This window comes from Brassica napus, chromosome C9 (genome assembly GCF_020379485.1).
Source record: "Brassica napus cultivar Da-Ae chromosome C9, Da-Ae, whole genome shotgun sequence".
In the NCBI taxonomy this organism is placed as follows: Eukaryota; Viridiplantae; Streptophyta; class Magnoliopsida; order Brassicales; family Brassicaceae; genus Brassica; species Brassica napus.
This window is the reverse complement of record NC_063452.1, coordinates 18,272,114-18,287,552: the sequence shown is the minus strand read 5'-3', so window position 1 is coordinate 18,287,552 and position 15,439 is coordinate 18,272,114. Positions and strand designations below refer to the sequence as shown.

The 15,439-nt window shown below is 35.5% G+C and overlaps 4 non-coding genes across 4 annotated transcripts; all 4 read right to left on the bottom strand.

The window, feature by feature from the left end:
• Window positions 1–12,007: 12,007 nt before the first annotated feature.
• Window positions 12,008–12,089, bottom strand: TRNAS-AGA. Its single transcript has one exon. It is a non-coding gene; the product is annotated as a tRNA-Ser (tRNA).
• Window positions 12,090–12,749: 660 nt separating this feature from the next.
• TRNAY-GUA lies at window positions 12,750–12,834 on the bottom strand. Its single transcript is given in 2 exon segments — window positions 12,750–12,785; window positions 12,798–12,834. It is a non-coding gene; the product is annotated as a tRNA-Tyr (tRNA).
• Window positions 12,835–13,868: 1,034 nt separating this feature from the next.
• Window positions 13,869–13,953, bottom strand: TRNAY-GUA. Its single transcript is given in 2 exon segments — window positions 13,869–13,904; window positions 13,917–13,953. It is a non-coding gene; the product is annotated as a tRNA-Tyr (tRNA).
• A 909-nt stretch (window positions 13,954–14,862) lies between these two features.
• Window positions 14,863–14,944, bottom strand: TRNAS-AGA. The gene has a single exon. It is a non-coding gene; the product is annotated as a tRNA-Ser (tRNA).
• Between the last annotated feature and the right edge of the window lie 495 nt (window positions 14,945–15,439).

Below are 15,439 nucleotides of genomic sequence, written 5' to 3'. Positions count from 1 at the left end.
GGTCACCATTATTATCTCGTACAAGTATCAAAGTCGCAAGCATATCTCGCGGCTCAGTATCGATCGATGTCTGGGATGGAGTATCGATCGATGTCGGATGGACGATGTCTGTCGATGGAAGATGAGTGTCTTCGGTCGACGGTGGTGAGCGAGTATCGGTCGACAGGACTAGTATCTGGGTCGATGGTGGTTGAACGAAATCGAGCGCAAACATGTGTTGTTGTCGATCGATGAGGAGCGCGCTTCTTTGCGGATTGAACGCTCCAAACTTGCAGGATCTGGTGAGAATAGTAGTTAGGTTTCCTTGTCGCTTCTAGTACTGCTGGGCATGTACCTGAAAATCCAAGAAAAATTTTGTGTCAGAAACTTAACAAAAATTAGATCGAATAGGCGATCAAAGCTCCCCGGCAACGGCGCCAAATTTGATACCACTCAAATTACCCTAAGTACTGATTTATACTCTCTCAAATAAGAGGTCGAGTTGTAGTACTTAGGGATCAAATTCACAGGGAGCTAGGGAACCTAAAAAATCTAATATGATTTGTTAAGCTAGATGGTTTTAGAGATTTTTATGTAAATTGCAGTTTTATATTGAACAAGTGTTTGTTCAATTGATTGGTTGAGGTTTTAGTACTTAAAAAAGAAATAATTAGACTTAGAGTTTTTATTCAGGAAACTTGGGATTATAATCCTACAGATGCCTAATGAGTTGCATGCATGATAATATAAAGCTCAACTACTTAGTCAACAAGTCTATCAACTTTCACATGTTTAGACTTGTCTATTAACTAGATCTAATGATATCAACTACCGTATGTCGATCAATTCGAAAGTATCGATCGATGATCTTATAGGGATATCGATCGATACACCTTTCGCTCCGTCGATCGATTATTCAATAATGATATCGATCGACGCGCTTCTAGTTAAGCTTTATGCGCGGGTTGAATGATAGCTTACTAAGCTCACTAGATCAGCTCTCGCCTTACTCATAGCAAGAAACTTAGCTCAGTTAGAATGTTTTCAGGATGAGAATGAAGCTCTCGTTTTTATCTATCAATCCTAGGGCATGTTTTAGGTAGCTAATCTAGAGACATGCATTAATGAACAATCCTAATAACAATTACCACAACTCATCAATCTATAGTTGGGGCTAATCCCTCTTAATCTATTTAAACCCTAAAATCTAACAATGGAACTACTCAGACATGACTAAGCAATTCATAACAGCAGTTAGGTAAGAAAACTTCATTAGAATAGTAAATAAATATTAGTGGAGTTCCAATAACAAATTATAACTTTGGATCTTCTCTCCAATCTATCAAAATCCTAGAAAACCTTGCTGTGAAAATAATTAAACAAGAAAAGCACACTTTGCCTCTAACATGGTGGCAAAACTTATATAATTAGGTTAAAACTCGCCAGGGGCAATCTGGTAAATTGGTGAAGACTTGGGCTTCAAGTCGGCTGTGACCAAACAAGCTTTCTGCGTGCTTCGCTGTCGATCGATGTCAAGATATGAACATTGATCGATTATTCCTCTCCAATATCGACCGATGGTCGAGCTCGATGGTCATCTCGGGTGCTTGCTCCAAATATCTCCAAAATGCTCCAAAATCATCATTTATCTCCAAATCACTCCTGATCTTGTAAATATAATAAATAGACTCTATAATATAATAATTATTAGTAAAAACACCTATAAATCATGGATGAAAATGGATCAAATCCATGGTCTATCATGACCTAAGGATATTCTGCAACTACTACCATCCTCCGCTCTACCAACTGAGCCAGGGTCGGTTGTATACAACATTTCATACATGTGTACATTCTACCTATAAATTATTGATAGACATAATGTCCATTTTTTTTTGCTCATTTAAATAATTATATAGATTATGCTTAACAAAATAAAAAAGAAAGCCATAATATAATACATATTTCCAGTTCATTGTATTAGTAGCAAACAATTAGAAGAAACTAATTCACAAAATCTTGTGGGGACTATTTGAACTGGTGGTACAATAGTCCTCGATTTTTATCTGACACTAAATAATCATTTTTCTATAAGGAAGCTTTTTATTTTCTTGAATTTTTATATATACATTGACAATGTAGCTTATACTATGTTCATTTGATAGACCATGGATTTTACCTACTTTTAGCCATGGTCTATAAGTGTTTTAAGATATATTTACTACGATGTAGAGTCTATTTAGAGTGTTTATAGGTTAAGGTACGTTCTGGAGAAATATGGTGATTCTGGAGCCTTTTGAGTGCAGAGCTTCACAGACGTGTCAGATGTCTTGCTATGGATGGAGACCTTCCCACCGTTAGATTGTGCCCATCTTTCGACACACGATAGAGCTTTGAGTTAGCTTTCCAATGCCACCGTTTTGAGGTCAATAAGCATCCTATAGCAGATTTTATGCCCGTTTTACTGTAGAGTTCTAAGTCTGCCTCGCAAAAGGAAGCTGTCGAGGAGATGAAGGATTGTCGATCGATAACACAGCATTGGTGTCGGTCGACAGAGATGCCAGAATATGGGCTGAGGGTAATTTATGATCGTCTGAAGCCCAGAAGCCACACAAAGTTACCAAAATACCCTTGGACGACCAGAAACCCTATTTATGTATTTCTAAGCCATTGTTGACGGCTACCCGTTTTCTATTATCCTATTCTATTATTTTATCTTAGGTTTGGAGAGAAGATCAATTCTCCTTCTGAGATGGATTGGAACTCCATTGGTTTTATCATTGATTTCTTATCTATTATATTATTCAGACTATGATTTGTGTTATTGTTTGCATGTCTGAGTAATTTATCTTGTTAGGTTTAGGGATTTCATGAGCTTAATGTCAAAACTGGTAATCAATTAGGATTGCTATGTTATCTATAGATCTCTACACCAGGGTGATTTGTAATACTAGGATCAGGAATAGTTAGAATAGCACGACAGTGTGACTAATTGTTTGAACCTAGAATCATAGGATAGTTGAGAGGCACGAAAGTGCAATCAATTAACGGAACCCGAACTCTGTTGGATTAGATACCTATGCTCATACGAGAGTTGGTCTAGGAATCTAGTTGAACTTAATCGATTAGGTCGTTAATGCTTGTATGAGGAAGTATCGATCGACGCTCATGCCATAGCATCGATCGACACTCGCTCCAAGCCAACAAGCGACAGCTGAGACTGGACTTAGACATCTGATCAGCAATTGCATGCGAAAGCTGGATTGCTTACTTATTAAAATTGAGTTCTAGAATTGAATCTATAAACCGTTAGCATTCTTGAATTGTAATTTTGAATCTCTTGATTGATAAATCCCTAGGTCTAGCTATTTCTCCTTACTATTTACAACCTCAATCAACCAATCGAACAAATACTTTGTTCACCTTGCTTTCATTTATTTACTGCATTATAAACTGTTTGCCTAGCTTAATCTTGATTTCTAGTCTATTGTGTGCCCTAGCTCTCTGTGGATTCGATCCCTAAGTAGTACAATTGAACCTCTTATTTGAGAGAGTAAAATCACTCCTTAGGGTAATTTGAGTGATATCAAATTTAGCGTCGTTGCCGGGGAGCTTTGATCGCCATTAGAATTGATTAATAGGTTTAGTCTAGGTTTTATTTACTGTCATAGTTACTTACATAAAATTTTTTCTTGTCTTTCAGGTACATGCCTATAAGTACCAGAAGCAGCAAGGAGGAATTACTTTTCTTCTCAGACCCATCACGTTTGAAACGCTCGATCCGCAAAGAGAACCGCGCATCATCGATCGACATCACCTCTACTACGTCGATCGACACTACCTCTACTACGTCGATCAACACCACCTCAACTACGTCGATCGACATTTGTGACAGAGCGACGATCGACAGTTCAACTCGAACATCGGTCGATACCAATCCGCGAGCAGACATGGTCGCGACACTTGTGCTACAGAGGGATGAGAATGGAGACCTGCATGACCCTTGAGGTCATCTGTGTAATGCAGCAGGTCAGAGGATAGATGGACAAGGGACTCCAATCCTTGAACCATCTGCTGCCACCAAGGATGCTAAAGTTCCTCTTCAGAGATCGTTAGCAGATTTGACCAGGCCTAGTCAGTTCTACACCAACAGGTCTGCGATTCAACCTCTAGAAATCCAGGGATTTCAGATACACCACACACACTTCTCTCATGTGGGTCAGCACCCTTATCGTGGTCTTCCTGATGAAAATCCCTCGGATCATATTGAGACACTCGAGGACTTTGTGTCTGGCATCCAGAAGGATGAAGCAACCAAAGACTACATCATCTGCAAGCTGTTCAAATATTCTCTCTCTGGGAATGCTAAAAACTGGCTGAGAAGCATACCACCAGGATTTCTCACTACATGGAATGATGTCAGGACTGCGTTTATGACTGAATTCTTAGATGATGCAAGGGCTGAAGGGATGAGAGATAAAATTTGGACATTCTCTCAGGGACCCTCAGAAGCTTTCAAAAGCTCTTGGGAGAGGTTTAGGAGATACCAAAGAGACTGTCCACATCATGGTTTTACGGAGATTCAGTTGTTGAAAAGGTTCTGCAAGGGTATTGATGTATGATATCATGTGATGCTGGATACTGCAAGCGAAGGAAGCTTCAAGACAAGGACCCCCGAGGAAGCTAACAGACTGATTGAGAACTTGATGTCTAGCAAGAGTTCCAAAAATCTGGATATGCACAGGATAAAATCAGCTGCAATGGATGGTGACAAGATCGTTGTGGCTGAGATTGGTTCTGTACATGAAGTCTCGTGGGTAGAACATGCTGTAGAGAAGGATGAGGATCAGGGCTATATAGAAAAGATGGAACCTATGATAGAGAAGGTCCTGAAAATTCAGCAGAAGATGAGTGCATACTTAAATATGAGGTTGGATGTTCTCTACAAAGAGCTGAATGGAAAACTTGAAACCTTAGATGCCCATGTCATGATGCTAGATGCCCAGGTTTCTCAGACTGCAGAAGCTGTGAAGAAGCAAGAAGCTCTGGTCAAAGGGAAAGCTGTCGAAAGTGAGAGGCACCAGGTTAATGCCATCTCAGATGATGACTTTTGGGAAGTGCTCGAGCAGGAAGAGCTGGAAGAAGATGCTTTCCTAGTCGAAAGCTGCATGTCCATAGGCAGCTCGTACTGGTGTCGACCGACACCAACAGCTGAGCATCGATCGACATCATCAGCCGGGCATCGATCGACACCACTTTTGGGATCAGACAAAACTGTTCGAATTCAGAGCCACTCAGATTTTGCCGCTCGACACCCGCATCCTCCCACCCTAATTAAAAGGGACAACATCGATCGACAACAACACAATGCAATCGATCGACAGCAACATGGGAACATCGATCGACAACAACAGAAGAGCAGCGATCGACAACCACCAATACCATACCAAGTACGTTTACCAGATCTTGATGCACACCGCTTGAAGGCCTCTCAAAATCCATCTCAGACCTCAGTTTGCTTGGAGACAACAAAGAAGGTAAGTCCAATCTTCAGAAGCACCTGAGCAAGAGCAAACCCTAGCTGAAACCTCTTTCATTGAGAGTGTCGATCGACGACTTCTACCAGGTGTCGATCGACGACATCTACCAGGTATCGATCGACACCAAACAGACGGATATGAACCTGCCATGGAAAAGTAGGCAACGAAAGAAGAAATTCCGGTTGAGAAGAGAGTGAAATCTAGGAAACCCTATATCCCCAAACACCTCAGGAGAGAAGTTAACAAAGAGGAACTTGAAGGATTTCACAAGAGGGTGAAGAGGGTTCCTAAGGATATGTCTTTTGAGGATGCATATCATAAGTATAGACTTGGTAATTTCTTCAGAGAGGGCAGAGAGACTGATAAGGATATTGAGCTCCTATTCAACAAGGTCAGCCGTAAACCCAAGAGGACACTGAAGAAGGAACAAGATCCTGGAAAGTTCCTGATTCCATGCTCTATACATAGCCACCATTTACCAGACGCCCTATGTGATACTGGATCTGCAGTCAGCATCATGGCCATAGACACTTCTGAGCTATTAGGAGTAAAGATGGAACCTTCTAAAGATAGTTTCACTTTCATGGATAGCATGATCAAGAATGTTAAGGTGGAGATAGGTGAATGCATTAACCATGTGGACTTTCATGCTATGGATATCAAATCATGCAAGACATCTCCACTCCTTTTTGGAAGAGCCTTCATTGCTACAGTAGGGGCAGTTTGTGATCTTAAGAGAAATAAGATGTGTCTGACTAATGTTGATGAAACCATCTTCTATGATCCCATAGAAAAGAAGAAAAGTGAGGAGCTTATTTCATGCATAGAGATGTTTGAAGATCCAGGACCTACTGCTGATTCAATTCACGAGCCTGCAATACCAGAATCAGCGTCGGTCGACATTAGAATTTCAGCATCGGTCGAACATAATCGATCGACAATAAGCTTTCAGAATCGGACGACTTTCATTCCTCAGAATCGATCGACACGAAACCTTCCGCATCGGTCGATACCCTCCGACTTTCAGAACAGCCCAAGACTAAAAAATCTAAGTCTGGGGGAAGGACCAGGAATAGAAAGAAGAAAAAGGAAAGGAATGTAGATGCAGATACCCTGTCACTAGTCCGTTTTCAATGTCAAGAGGGAAGTCTTGAGTATAGAGTGCGCTGCAGAGGAGGTTCTGAACCTTTTACCAAGGTTAGAGTGCTATGTGATCTAGAGCTGAGAGAAAAAGGAGAAGTTTCTGCAAGATCTTTTCTCAACTGCATGAACAAAACGAGGAAGAGAGACACTGAGACTTGTTCTGGAGCAAGTTCACATGCTCATCCAGACTAAATCAGATCTCCAAAAGTCAAGCTAAATGACTGTAACAAAGCGCTGAGTGCGAGGCAACCCACTATTAGGTAATTTATTTCAGTTTAGTTTAGATTGTTACTAATTAAAGTTTTTATTTATTGCAGGTAAAAAAAAACCGAGGAAGATGGGTTTGCACGAGGATCGACGATGGCTGCGCAGCATCGATCGACAGAGCATCACTAGCATCGATCGATCACCACTTAACTGTGTCGATCGACAAAGCTTCAAGAGTATTGATCGCCACTTAACTGTGTTGGTCAACACTCACATCAATGTCAGGTATACCGTTTTTCCTTGTTAAATATTGTCCTTATGATTTTTTTCCCCACCAATCTTAGACTGTATAACACTAGTGATAGTGTTGTTTAAGTCTGGGGGAGGTTCTACTGATATTGTGTTTTAGTTAGCTATTTAAAAAAAAAAAGGGATCCGAGTAGACGATTGCCCAGCATATCGACCGATGAGAGCATGTCGATATCGATCGACAGTACATTACCTGCAGCGACCGATGGTAACTCCTTTCCATCGATCGACACTTAATCCGGTCAGGTATATCGTTCTCACTTGTTAAATTGAGTAGTTATGATTTATTTATTACCATAACTCCGACTAGATATACACTGGGGACAGTGTCGTTTACATCTGGGGGGATGTTTACTGATATTAGTGTGTTCATAAGTCTTATCAAAATGTTTTCAAAATAGTTTTATTGAGTCACGGGACTTGGTGGCGGAAATCATCAAGGTTCGATTCATATGAATTCTTGGATATAGGTCAAAAAGAAGTGAACATGACTTGGTGGCAACCACCATTAAGGCTTGATTCATGGAAGCATGTCCAATCTTGGTCAATGATCTTGCAATATAAGCAAACTTTGACTAAAGAGAGAAATTAGTAGAGAGAAAAGATAGGAACTAACTTTTACCTTCAGATCCAGATACTTGTTTGAAAATCCTTGCATCCTATGATCGATACTCCCAAGGTAAAGCCTGCACTTTTATTTATGTTAAGAAATGAGGTTAGTAGAGGGGAATGTCAGACATGATTTTCTAAGTTGTTGGCTAGGTGAATTTGGTTGCTAAGCTAGGATATGGTATAATGTGCTTTTATGATTATGACTTCTTAGATGTGGATTGCAATATTGTAGAAGTGATGATTCTAAGTTTTAAATCATGTGAGTCCCTGCTGTTTTCAAACCTCTTTCAGAGAGAGTGCCCGTTTGTTTTGCTTGAGGACAAGCAAAAGGGTAAGTTTGAAGGAATTGATAGACCATGGATTTTACCCACTTTTATCCATGGTCTATAAGTGTTTTAAGATATATTTACTACGATATAGAGTCTATTTAGAGTGTTTACAGGTTCAGGTACGTTCTGGAGAAATATGGTGATTCTTGAGCCTTTTGAGTGCAGAGCTGCACATACGTGTCAGATGTCTAGCTATGGATGGAGACTTTTATACCGTTAGATTGAGCCCATATTTTGACACAAGATAGAGCTTTAAGTTAGATTTTCAATGCCACCGGTTTGAGGTCAATCAGCATCCTGTAGCAGAATTTATGCCCGTTTTACTGAAGAGTGGTCAGTCTACCTCGCAAAAGAAAGCTGTCGAGGAGATGAAGGACAGTCGATCGATAACACAACATTGGTGTCGGTCGAAAGTGATGCCAGAATATGGGCTGAGCGTAATTTATGACCGACTGAAGCCCAGAAGCCACACAAAGTTACCAAAATACCCTTGGACGACCAGAAACCCTATTTATGTATTTCTAAGCCATTGTTGACGGCTACACGCTTTCTATTATCCTATTCGATTATTTTATCTTAGGTTTGGAGAGAAGATCAATTCTCCTTCAGAGATTGATTGGAACTCTGTTGGTTTTATCATTGATTTCTTATCTATTATATTATTCAGACTATGATTTGTGTTATTGCTTGCATGTCTGAGTAATTCATCTTGTTATGTTTAGGGATTTCATGAGCTTAATGTCAAACTGGTAATCAATTAGGATTGCTAGGTTATCTATAGATCTCTACACTAGGGTGATTTGTAATACTAGGATCAGGAATAGTTAGAATAGCATGACAGTGTGACTAATTGTTTGAACCTAGAATCATAGGATAGTTGAGAGGCACGAAAGTGCAATCAATTAACGGAATCCGAACTCTGTTGGATTAGATACCTAGGCTCATACGAGATTTGGTCTAGGAATCTAGTTGAACTTAATCGATTAGGTCGTTAATGCTTGTCTGAGGAAGTATCGATCGACGCTCAGGCCATACCATCGATCGACACTCGCTCCAAGTCAACAAGCGACAGCTGAGACTGGACTTAGACATATGATCAGCAATTGCATGCGAAAGCTGGATTGCTTACTTATTAAAATCGAGTTCTAGAATTGAATCTATAAACCATTAGCATCCTTGAATTGTAGTTTTGAATCTCTTGATTGATAAATCCCTAGGTCTAGCTATTTCTCCTAACTGCTTACAACCTCAATCAACCAATCGAACAAATACTTTGTTCACCTTACTTTCATTTATTTACTGCATTATAAACTGTTTGCCTAGCTTAATCTTGATTTCTAGTCTATTGTGTGCCCTAGCTCTCTGTGGATTCGATCCCTAAGTAATACAATTGAACCTCTTATTTGAGAGAGTAAAATCACTCCTTAGGGTGATTTGAGTGATATCATCATTCAAAATTGTTGATCTTGGAGAAATATATTACTAAATCAAGAAAGTTCGATAAATTTTCCTTAACTAAAAAATGGGATTACAACCACAGATTAAAAATCTTTCTAATTTGTTATAAACATTGTTTAATTTCATAAGAAATTTCTAATTATTTTTAAGTCAGTCCACTCTATTTTCTTAAACAAACCTAATTTTGTTATCTACACATATTACGGAATATACATTATAATACATGTACATATGCGTTATATTATTAAAATACTCTGAAAAATAAAATTGACTATAAAAGAAAAATAGTTGCGACCTAAGGAATTTCTGCTAAAATTACAGCCCTCCGCTCTACCGACTGAGCTAAAGTCGGCATTTGTAATAGGATAGATTAGATAAGGACATGCTTGTTTGTTTAATCATTTTTGAGTATAATAGGAATAACATAAACATGATTGTTAAATATTTGTATCTCGAACTGTTTTTTAACATTTTTTAATTTACCTAACTGTAATAAATAAACTATCATAAGAAAAATAATTAAAAATAGTGGTATTTTCTAAAAAGACCATTTCACAAAAGCGTGAACGACAGTATTCGAACCTGTGTGAGCAAAGCCCACATGATTTCTAGTCATGCCCGATAACCACGCCGACACGTCCACTTTAATAATTAACTGAAACATTCTTCTATTGTAAATTCATCTACATAACACTCTCAATCATTATTGTTAATTTTTTTGGAAGAAGTAGATGATTGTAATTAAAGGATAATTTTATAATTCACCAACAGAAGAATGTATCAATAGTCCAAAAATATATTATCTAAACCTCCAAACTCTACATATTTCCAAACATTAGTATTTTTAGCTAGATAGTTTTTTTATTCCAGTTGAAAATACAAATTAAAAACAATTTCTATCTCCAACTGAATTAAAATGGCAGAAATAATATTTAGGATATATAGCATGATTGATTATATTAATTAAAAGGAAAAGCTATGTTCATGCACGAAAATGGCGGAGAACCTCCACTACCCTTAAGACAACATTCAAAACTGATTGGCACATGGAACAATCTTCCAAATCGAATTTTCTTTACATTTTAAATATTCATTTTGTATTATAATTTTCGTGTTTGAATATAGATAATATGCTAACTCGTAGAAATTACATTTGAATGTTCACTTTAGCACATTCAGTATTGAAAAAAATAAGACACCAAAAATATGAAATTTAGCTGCATAACGTTCAATTTATGGTATAATTACAAGCTTGCATGAGGTGCTCGGAGTTCCCCTTCAGTTGTGTTCTATGTTGATTCCACCCTACCGGCTTGGTTTTCTGAGTCGGTAGGGTCTTTATCTTAGTTTAGTTATTATTATTGTCAAAAAAAAAAAAATTACAAAATTCAGTTTTCTGATACATAATGTCAAAATCAAAATGAAAAAGTCTTGACTAAAACATTTCCGACCTTCTGGATTCGAACAAGTGACCTAAGGATATTCTGCAACTACTACAGTCCTCCGCTCTACCAACTGAGCTAAGGTCGGATGTATACAACATTTCATACATGTGTACATTCTACATATAGATTATTGATACACAATAATGTACATATTGTTTGCTCATTTAAATAATTATATAGTTTATGCATAACAAAATAATAAAAACGCCATAATATAATACATATTGCCCAGTCTATTGTAGCAGTAGCAAAAAATTAGAAGAAACTAATTCACAAAATCTAGCGGGGACTATTTGAACTGGTGGTCCAATTGTCCTCGATTTTTATATGACACTCGATAATCATTTTACTATAACGAAACTTTTTTTTTCTTCAATTTTATATAAACATAAACAATGTAACTTATACTATGTTCATTCAAAATTGTTGATCTTGGAGAAAAAAATTAAAAAATCAAGAAAGTTCAAGAAATTTCAAGAAATTTCCCTCAACTAAAAGAAAGGGATTATAACCACAGGTTATAAATCTTTCTGATTTTTTATAAACATTGTTTAATTTTGAAATAAACTTGCACCCTATTTTCTGAAACAAACCTAATTTTTTTATATACTCCTATTACAGAATATACATTATAAGACATGTACAAATGCGTAATATTATTAAAATACTCTGAAAAAATAAAATAACTATAAAAGAAAAATAGTTGGGACCTAAGGAATTTCTGCTAAAAATACCGCCCTGCGCTCTACCAAGTGAGCTAAAGTCGGCATTGTAATAAGATAGATTAGATAAGGACATGCTTGTTTGGTTAATCATTTTTGAGTATAATAGGAAGAACATAAAAATGATAGTTAATTATTTGTATCTCGAACTGTTTTTTTTAAAAAAAAATTTTAATTTACCTAAATGTAATAAGTAAACTATCATAAGAAAAATAATTACAAAATAGTTGTATTTTCTTTAAAAAAAAACTGTTTCTGAAAAGCGTGAACGGCAGGATTCAAACCTGCGCGGGCAAAGCCCACATGATTTCTAGTCATGCCCGATAACCACTCTGGCACGTCCACTTTAATAATTAACTGAAACATTGTTCTATTATAGATTAATCTACATAACACTCACAATCATTATTGTTTATTTTTTTCGGGAGAAGTAGGCGATTGTATTTAATGGATATTTTAAACATTTACCAACAGAAGAATGTATCAATAGTCCAAAAATTTATTATCTAAACATCCAAACTCTAAATATTTAGAAACATTAATATTATTGCTAGATATTGTTTTTATTCCAGTTGAATACAAATTAAAAACAATTTCTATCTCCAACTTAAGTAAAATGGTAGAAATAATATTTAGGATAGCATGATTGATTATATTAATAAAAATTAGAAGACAAGTTCATGCAAGAAAATGGCAGAGAACTTCCACTACCCTTAAGACAACATTAAAAACTGATAGGCACATGCGACAATCTTCCAAATTGAATTTTATTTACATTTTACATATTCATTTTGTATTATAGTTTTTGTGTTTGAATATAGATAATAGGCTAACTCTTAGAAATTAATTTTTAATGTTCACTTTAGGACATTCAGTATTGAAAAAATAAGACACCAAAAAGATGAAATTTAGCTGCATAACGTTCAATTTTTGGCATAATTACACATTTCAGTTTTCTGACACATAACGTGAAAATCAAAATGAAAAAGTCTTGACTAAAACATTTCCGACCTACCGGATTCGAACCAGTGACCTAAGGATATTCTGCAACTACTACAGTCCTCCGCTCTACCAACTGAGCTAAGGTCGGATGTATACAACATTTCATACATGTGTACATTCTACATATAGATTATTGATACACAATAATGTACATATTTTTTGCTCATTTAAATAATTATATAGTTTATTCATAACAAAATAATAAAAAAGCCATAATAGAATACATATTTCCCAGTCCATTGTAGCAGTAGCAAAAAATTAGAAGAAACCAATTCACAAAATCTTGCAGGGACTATTTGAACTCGTGGCTCAATAGTCCTCGATTTTTATCTGACACTCGATAATCATTTTCCTATAAAGAAGCTTTTTATTTCTTCAATTTTTATAAAAACATCGACAATGTAACTTATACTATGTTCATTCAAAACTGTTGATCTTGGAGAAAAATATTGCTAAATAAAGAAAGTTCGAGAAATTTTCCTTAACTAAAAAAAGGGATTCAAACCACAGATTAAAAATCTTTCTAATTTGTTATAAATTTTTTTTAATTTTAAATGAAATTTCTAATTATTTTTCAGTCAGTCCACCCTATTTTCTGAAACAAACCTAATTTTGTTATATACTCCTATTACGGAATATACATTATATGACATGTGCATATGCGTAATATTATTAAAATACTCTGAAAAATAAAATTAGTTATAAAAGAAAAATAGTTGCGACTTAAGGAATTTCTGCTTTAAAAAATGCCCTCCGCTCTACAGATTGAGCAAAAGTCGACATTAAAATAAGATAGATTAGATAAGGACATGATTGTTTGGTTAGTCATTTTTGAGTATAATAGGAAGAACATAAAAATGATTGTTAATTGTTTGTATCTCGAAATGTTTTATAACATTTTTTAATTAATAATTAAAAATAGTGGTACTTTAAAAAAAAAACCGTTTCTCAAAAGCGTGAACGGCAGGAATGGAACCTGCCGGGCAAAGCCCACATGATTTCTAGTTATGCCTGATAACCACTCCGGCACGTCCACTTTAATAATTAAATGAAACATTGTTCTATTGTAGATTAATTTATATAACGTCAAAATCAAAATAAAAAAGTCTTGACTAAAACATTTCCGACCTACCGGATTCGAACCAGTGACCTAAGGATATTCTGCAACTACTACAGTCCTCCGCTCTACCAACTGAGCTAAGGTCGGATGTATACAACATTTCATACATGTGTACATTCTACATATAGATTATTGACACACAATAATGTACATATTGTTTGCTCATTTAAATAGTTATATAGTTTATGCATAACCAAATAATAAAATGCCATAATATAATACATATTGGCCAGTCCATTGTAGCAGTAGCAACAAAATTAGATGAAACTAATTCACAAAATCTTGCGGGGACTATTTGAACTGGTGGTCCAATTGTCCTCGATTTTTATATGACACTCGATAATCATTTTACTATAACGAAACTTTTTTTTTCTTCAATTTTATATAAACATAAACAATGTAACTTATACTATGTTCATTCAAAATTGTTGATCTTGGAGAAAAAAATTAAAAAATCAAGAAAGTTCGAGAAATTTCCCTCAACTAAAAGAAAGGGATTATAACCACAGGTTATAAATCTTTCTGATTTTTTATAAACATTGTTTTATTTTGAAATAAACTTCCAATTATTTTTAAATCAGTGCACCCTATTTTCTGAAACAAACCTAATTTTGTTATATACTCCTATTACAGAATATACATTATAAGACATGTACAAATGCGTAATATTATTAAAATACTCTGAAAAAATAAATTAACTATAAAAGAAAAATAGTTGGGACCTAAGGAATTTCTGCTAAAAATACCGCCCTGCGCTCTACCGAGTGAGCTAAAGTCAGCATTGTAATAAGATAGATTAGATAAGGACATGCTTGTTTGGTTAATCCTTTTTGAGTATAATTGGAAGAACATAAAAATGATAGTTAATTATTTGTATCTTGAACTGTTTTTTTTTTAAATTTTTTTTAATTTACCTAAATGTAATAAGTAAACTATCATAAGAAAAATAATTACAAAATAGTGGTATTTTCTTTTAAAAAAACTGTTTCTGAAAAGCGTGAACGGCAGGATTCAAACCTGCGCGGGCAAAGCCCACATGATTTCTAGTCATGCCCGATAACCACTCTGGCACGTCCACTTTAATAATTAACTGAAACATTGTTCTATTATAGATTAATCTACATAACACTCACAATCATTATTGTTTATTTTTTTCGGGAGAAGTAGGCGATTGTATTTAATGGATATTTTAAACATTTACCAACAGAAGAATGTATCAATAGTCCAAAAATTTATTATCTAAACATCCAAACTCTAAATATTTAGAAACATTAATATTTTTGCTAGATATTTTTTTTATTCCAGTTGAATACAAATTAAAACAAATTTCTATCTCCAACTTAAGTAAAATGGTAGAAATAATATTTAGGATAGCATGATTGATTATATTAATAAAAATTAAACGACAAGTTCATGCAAGAAAATGGCGGAGAACTTCCACTACCCTTAAGACAACATTAAAAACTGATTGGCACATGCGACAATCTTCCAAATTGAATTTTATTTACATTTTACATTTTCATTTTGTATTATAGTTTCCGTGTTTGAATATAGGTAATAGGCTAACTGTTAG